The sequence below is a fragment of the Paroedura picta genome, chromosome 1 (genome assembly GCF_049243985.1).
Source record: "Paroedura picta isolate Pp20150507F chromosome 1, Ppicta_v3.0, whole genome shotgun sequence".
NCBI classification, from domain to species: Eukaryota; Metazoa; Chordata; class Lepidosauria; order Squamata; family Gekkonidae; genus Paroedura; species Paroedura picta.
The window spans coordinates 23,913,662-23,921,003 of record NC_135369.1 but is presented as its reverse complement, the minus strand read 5'-3'; the positions used below and the strand labels follow the sequence as shown (position 1 = coordinate 23,921,003).

Below are 7,342 nucleotides of genomic sequence, written 5' to 3'. Positions count from 1 at the left end.
GATCACCCCAGGACACCAGCTAGATGGCTTTTGACATCATAAGATTCCGGCAACGAGAAGGCAGCAGTGCAGAATTAACTGCTGGTGGGCAGATCAATGCTTTGGGATTCGTGGCGGGCATTTTGGAAGCCGGGACATTTTGAAGAGAGATGTGAAGGAAGAAAGGGGCGTGTGTGCATGTCTCAGTAGACAGGAGGAGGAGGAGGATTTTCTAACTGGAGGCAAAGGCCAGAAAATAGGAACCCTCTCCAGGTATTTGGGGTCAGGTGGTAGATGCATATTTATTTTAAGAAATCATATCCCGCTCCATTGATTTCTTTGAAGTGGCTTACAGATTGCAATTGATTAAAACACTATAGCAACCACAAAAACAGGACCATCTAAAATATTATATATAAACATTCCCCCCTGCCATAAATATATCAAAAGTCCAGGTGACCACACAACAACCCGAAACATGAGTGTGCAAGAACAGCTTGCGAAATGGAAAAATATACTCTGCATGTACTCAGAGGCACTTTGTGTCAACGTGTCTTAGATCCAGGGCTGCACCCCTTGTACGGCAAGTGGGACTCAGGGCTGAAGAATTCTTGAGCCCTCGGTCCAGGATGAGCCCTACAGATGCCCCCTGCTATCTCTGTGTTCCCAAAATCTGTCACCTACTTTCAGCCTGTGGAGGGCTAAAGCAGCCTCTGCCATGATCCCTCGCCCTTTGTCGACTCTGGAGTAAGACGCAGGAGAAGGAGGAGGTCCTGGAGCCAAGGACAGGGAGCCTAGACAAAACCAGAATGCCTCTGAGCCTATGCAGAGTGTCTCCGCCCTGGCTTCCTCAGTGCCCAGCTGATATTGGGCACAAAGACCCCAAGGCGTGGGGGAGTGTGCAGGGGGGGGCTTTCTCCCAGGCAGGCCTGCTTGCCCTCCTTCGCCCCCTTCCCGGGCAGTGTGCGTGTGTGTGTGTGGGGGGGGGGACCCGGGTGTCCGAGAGCCGAAGCAGCCTCCGCCCCGCAGCTGCTGCATTCATTGGTCACCTCCCCTCCCCCCCCGTTGAGAGGCGGAGCTGGAGCGGGGGGGGGGGGAGGCTGCCTGCCTGCCTTGCGAGGCTCCCGGGCGGTGCAGGAGACCCGGCTCCCCGGCCCGCCCGCTTTGCCTGCCCTGCCTGCGCTGCCAGCCCGCTCCGGTCCCCTGCTGGGCTGGGGAGGGAGGGAGGGACGGGAGGACGGGAGGGGCCGAGCCGGGGCGGCGCTTGGCGGCCGAGTGGGGCGCTCCGGTTTGCAGGACCCGCCAGCGCCATCCTCCTCCTCCTCCTCCTCCATCATCATCATCACCCCCATCAGCCAGGCAGCCTCCGGCATCCGGACCAGCGGCGGCGGCAGCCAGCAGGAGGACGCGGACGAGGACAACGAGGAGGAGGAGGCCGAGCAGCAGCAGCGGCAGCCCCGGCGCCCGCTCCATTGTCTCCGGCTGCCTGGAGCCCGCCTCCCCGCCCGGCAGGTACCCCGCGGCGGCGCCCTTGCGGCGGGCTGGGCTGGGCTGGGCTGGGCTGGGCGGGGGTGGGGAGGGGCGTCCTCCGCGCGGCCCTGCCTGGGCTGGGGGCTGCTGCCGCCCACCCGGCGCCTGGGGGGTGGGGAGAAGGAGGGAGGGGGGGGACTGCGGTAGCAGCTCCCGGGTGGGCTCCCGTAGTTGCTACGGGGGAGGGAGGGAGGGGGGAGCGCCGCGCAGCCCTGGCGGGGTGAGATCAGCGCCGAGGACATTTTGGCGGCGGCGGCGGTGGGTGCCTGGCTGCTCCGCCGCTGTCCGCATGCATCCGTCTCCGGGCTTCCGCAGGCGCGGGCTTCGCCAGGCACGCCTTGGCTCCCCAGGTGGAGGCTGGCGGCTTCCCTCCGCCCAAGGCGCCGGGGCTCGCTCCCTTCCTGGCTGCGCCTCCCCGGGGCTCTCGCAGCCCCCTCCCCTCCTCGGGCGCCAAATCCGAGCGCCCCCCCCCCTCCCGCTCGCCCAGGCTCTGGCAGCATCCCGCCCCCCCCGCTTCCCCCGCCCCCGAAACTCCCAGCGCGGAGGGTCGCCCCGCAATGCCCCCCCTCCCTCCCTCCCTTACGGACCCCGAGGCGGCCAGCTCCCCCCCCCCCCGATACACACACGCCTGGGCCGGCCGCCCCCGTAGCCAAGCAGTGGCCAGCCGGGCTTCCGACGTCCTAGCCGCCCCCTCCCCCTTCTCCAGATGTTGTCATTGTCTCAGCCCCCCAAATCTCCGGGGGGAGCTGTTCTCCCCCCCTCCCCCTCCCCCGGTGCGCTTTTGCCTGCAGGGTGACAGACCTTCTGGCTTCGCGGTTTGACTCTGCACTGCTCGGGAGTGTGTGTGTGTGTGTGTGAGAGAGAGAGACAGAGAGACAGAGAGAGAGAGAGGGAGGGAGGCAGACAGAGGAAAGAGCATTGCTGTACAAGCGTGTAGCTGGTGGTGGGGGGGTGGTGGGGGTGGGAGGCGAGGTTCTAAAAATGAAAGGCGTGAGGAAAAAACACACACAAAAAGAAGAAAAAATCGCAGAAAAGAAACCCTGCACGGCGGTTGGCACTTCGCTCTGAGCTCGTAAATATCGGGGCTTCCTTGTGTGGGGAGAGACGTGGCTGCATATGGAATATTCCCCCCCCCTCTCTCTTCCCCTGACGTTGCCCCCCCTCTCCTTGCCGATCCTGTGTCCCCAGAGTTTGGCAGGAATGGATTCGGGGGGGGTGTGTGGGGTGGGGTGGGGGTTAGAGAGGGGTTTGTCCTGCCGGCTGTAGGGATGAGAAGCTATGCTGGTGGCTGCGGGGAGGGGGGGGCAGAGAATGAGGTGTGGAGGCAAGCCCCCCAAATCCAGGAATGGCTTCTGGCGAAACAGGTATTTCCCAAGCTTTTTGTCATGCAGCGAGAAGGCTTCCAGGCTCCTTAGAAATGGGGATGTTGGGGTGGGGGGGGGGAGAAAGACCCTTTGGGAAGAACTGGAGGTGCCATTTGCCCCCACGGTAATAGGATTAGGGGGGCAGAAGGACCCGTCCTGCCCTGGGTCTCCCAGCATTGGCGAGCGAGCTGGGAATTTTGCTTCCTTGCGTGTTGCAGACGTTTATATTATTAATTTGCTGTTGTGGATTACTCGAGCCCAGCCAGCGTCTCACCTGGCTGGTCTGTGGACCCTCCATCTCCCCACAACCCCCCTTCCCCATCAAAGGCTGTCACAACATCAGTAGCCACCTAATGCCTGTCTGAAGAGGGAAAGGTTTTTGAGAAGATAAATCAACAAGACTGTCATCGCACCCCATGATATATAAATTATTATTTTTGATGATGAGCGGTTTGCTTTATTCACAAAAGGCCCGCTCCTTAGGATGAAAAGGAGGAAAGAAATCCCCGCTCTCCCTCCTTGCACATAAATAAAAACCGCTAGATGATTCTCTCGCTGGGGGGAAAAAAACCCTTCCAAAGAGGGAAGCCATCACTTTCGATGGTGCTAATTAATTTTTATGAAGAAGCCAAAGGGATCTTCGTTAGCCCAAGAAGAATCCTTGGCTTGCAGGGGATCAGCTGGCAGGAAGGGAAGGGAGACAGTGGGAGAAAAGAGCATGACAAATATGTTTTCGAGGGAAGCACAGGGAAGAAAAATGACAGCGCCAGGTACTCCTATAGCAGCTCAGGTGTGGGGCCGCCCCCCCTGAACACACCTGCTGCATCCTTGCCTTGCCGCCCCAGGGACCCTGGCAGAGATGGGAGCCCAAGAGGTCTTTCCAAGTTTTATGGACCACACCTTTGGTATGTGCCACAGACATGCTGCTGTGGAGCGCAACATCTGGACCCGGGATGCAGTGAGAACCTGCTGATGTGGAGAACACCACCCAGCTCTTCTCCTTCCTGTGGAAGAGACCTGCTTTGTTCAGTGGGGCGACTGCATTCCTGTGGCAGGGAAGAGGCGAGGCAGCCTGCTGGGACTGCCCATGCGAGAGGAACCTCTTGGCACGCGAGCAATGGGATGCTCAGATCGGTTGCTGATGCGATTTATCATGCCGGCTCTGCAATCCTGACCTTGTTCTTGCAGGCTGGCAGGTGAGGAGAGAGCGACTGGCCTGAAGTCTCTATTGGCACGGCCATAAGCAGAGTCACACCCTTCTGAGCCCATTGGATTTAGAAGGATGAAGCTCGGTTAGGAATTGCACTCTAGCCTTAAACCCCCCCCCCCCACTATACTGTCCCCCAGGCATTTTTGTGAGCTTTTATGCAAAGAGCCCACCTTATTCCCATTTCACAGAACAGAAGAACTGAGGCTGAGAAAGGCAGAACAATTGTGCAACAATTACACAGTCCTATTTGTAACACACCAACCACTTTTGGAGGAGGATTATAACAGGAGTTATGGAGGGTAAAGCCAAATAAGGGGAAAGATCCCATGTGTGGCTATGGGGTGATAAACAGTGTTCATTCTTGCATGTATGTGGTATGAAGTTCATGGTTTGTTTCACAAGCACAAGGGCATTGATTTTTAACCAACAATATACTAAAGATGAATCACAGCCCGTCCTTTAAGTGTAATTTGGGATTTGCCCTGTGGAGCCTCCGGTTGTAAGACACAGCATGTGCTAGGAGAGGCGGGGTGCAAACAGCCTAAATAAATAATCCTTGCAAATTTGGTTCACTAGAAGTGATGCAGCACTAGAAGTGATGCAACAGGTCATCGAATACATGTACTCAAAAGGTGCCCTAAACTCTCTGAGGCTGTGTGTGTGTGTGTGTGTGTGTGCGCGTGCATGTATAATAAGACCATGTGTTCAATCCTTCCTCATGGGCTAAAATTTCCCCAGGATCTGGCTTGCCTCTTTATAGATTACACAGCAATTTGGGCATTTCTCCTGTTATAGAAGAAATAACAGCCATGGCCGGAATGCTTTTGTTGTGGAAGGGCTGAACTCACAGTGGGTTCGGGAGAGGAGGGGAGAGAGGGTGTGTGGCCAAGGTGGCGAGAAAGCTGGATTCGCATTTGGGAAACTGGTGCGTGAATCCTACCCGTGCCTTGGATACTTCTGCTGTCTTTCTTCACATCCTAAAATGCGAACAGTGGTGACCCACCTCCAAAGCTATTGTGCATTGTGTGTTTGTGTGTAAAAGGCCACCAAGGTACAGTCAACTTATGGCAACCCATGGAGGGTTTCCAAAGCAAAAGATGTACCAAAGTGATTTGCCCTTGCATACTGGCCCTGGACTTCCTTGGTGGACTCCCAGCCAAATGCTAACGAAGCTGACCCTGCTTGGCTTCTGAGATCTGATGAGATCCGGCTAGCCAGTTCATAGCATTGCATATTACAGATTATAAAAGGGTCATTGCATTTTTTTAATGGCTGTACAAACTGTATTAGCAGCAGTTACCTCTCCTCAGTGCACAAAGGCCTGGCCATCCAAGTGGGATTCAGGGGGTTCCTCATGGGCCCAAGCCACAGGAAGAATTTCCTGCGCAACAAGCTCCCTTGCAGCAAACAGGTGTGTGTATCTCATTGCTGTGTGGATTGTGCAGGAGAATTTTCCCAAGGGCTGTGTCCAATGCTAATTAACAAGGAGGGGGGATTGCGCATGGATTTCATCCTTGAGGAATAGGGACATCTTGGGTCAGCCCTGGAACTTTGCTGCAAATTTGCTTTGGGAGACCGAGGAGAAATATTTCGAAAGGATTCCTCTTCTTCACATATATCAACTTTTATTCCCGTTGAATAGTTTACAGAGCTTCCCCTTGGAGTATTTCTCTCAAGGAGGCGTTATCACTTCACATGAAATGGCAGCGCAAACCTCTTGAGAATTTCGTCTTCTCTTGCAGTTCCTTATCATTCCCCCTTATGAGTTTCACACCAGAGTTTAACTTTCTTTAATTTGCTGCAGGTATTTTTTTTTTTAATTTATGGTGCCTGCACATTTCTCTTTCCTGGTTGCTTTTTCGTCTTCTTTCAAGGCTCCCGCCCCCTTTTCTCCCCCCCCCTTCCAATTACAAAACAAAATCACCACCATAGCAAACGGGAACATTTGAGAGCTCCTCATGATGAAAAGAGTGTCTCGCCACCCACCCACCCACCCCTGACCCTCCAGTCTGCTTCAGGCTCTTCAAGACGTGTCATTCTGTGGGTTCAGACCACTGTGTCCTCTTCTGGAGTGGGTTAAAGTGTTGGCCCAGATAAATTTTACATGAATAATTTCTCTCCCTGCGGCAAGAAAAATACACAAAATAAGCCCTTGGGTTGGCTATAATTGAATTGTATGTGTGCATGTGTGCGTGTGTGTGTTTTTCTGGGCACCTGAAATATGATTTGCGGCAGTTGTTTTGTTTGTTTACTTTGCGCAAGCATGGATTGGAACCTGCTCTTGCAAACTGGTTTAAAAACCCAATCTTGTCACGAGAGAGAGTTGACAGGTAGTGCTGGGCTGCTGGGCTGCAAATTATCTTTCATTTGCAAGGGTGGAATGTATGTCACCGTCTACGCTGGGTGAAAGGGCCTTCCAAATCTATTAACAGAGCGATCTCCTTTATTCGTTTTACATAGCACCTTTAATGTAAAAGCAGGTTTTTAAAAAGACTGCCTGTTCTCACATCCATTGCGGGAGAACGCTTACTGTGTCCCAGTATTTATTCCCGTTTTACTCATAGGAGAACTGAGGCAGAGCCAGAGAGACTGATTGACCCAAGACAAAGTAGTGAGACCATCAAGGCTGAAATAAGCCAATATTTGTCATCACAATGATCTATTGATCAAGGGTTGCCAGCTCTGGGTTGGGAATGGGGACTTTGGGGGTGGAGCCAGGAGGGGGCAGGATTTAGGGCAGGAAGGGACCTCAGTGGATCAGAATGCTATGGAGTCCCAAGCAGCATTTTCCCCATGGGAACTGATCACTTTAGTCTGGAGATGAGCCGGAAAACCAGGGGATCCCCAAGTCCCAGAAGAAGAAGAAGAAGAGTTGGTTCTATATGCCGCTTTTCTCTACCTGAAGGAGTCTCAAAGTGGCTCACAGTCGCTTCCCCTTTCCTTTCCCCACAACAGACGCCCTGTGAAGGAGGTTAGGCTGAGAGAGCCCTGATATCACTGCTCGGTCAGAACAGCTTTATCAGTGCCGTGGTGAGCCCAAGGTCACCCAGCTGGCTGTATGTGGGGGAGCGCAGATTCAAACCCGGCTCGCCAGATTAGAAGTCCACACTCCTAACCACTACACCAAGCTGATCACCTGGGGACAGGCATCCCTATCAATCCTCTAGAACAGGGGTAGTCAAACTGCGGCCCTCCAGATGTCCATGGACTACAATTCCCAGGAGTTCCTGGGAATTGTAGTCCATGGACATCTGGAGGG

The 7,342-nt window shown here is 54.4% G+C and overlaps 1 protein-coding gene across 27 annotated transcripts in view; it reads left to right on the top strand.

Moving 5' to 3' along the window:
* The first annotated feature begins 1,246 nt into the window (after positions 1–1,246).
* NRXN2 (neurexin 2) overlaps positions 1,247–7,342 on the top strand; it is a 444,528-nt gene continuing 438,432 nt past the window's right edge. For all 27 annotated transcript variants that reach the window (XM_077327760.1, XM_077327722.1, XM_077327706.1 and 24 more), the window contains exon 1: positions 1,247–1,491. The gene's annotated coding sequence lies outside the window, so the exon portion shown is untranslated. The remainder of the gene's footprint in view (positions 1,492–7,342) is intronic.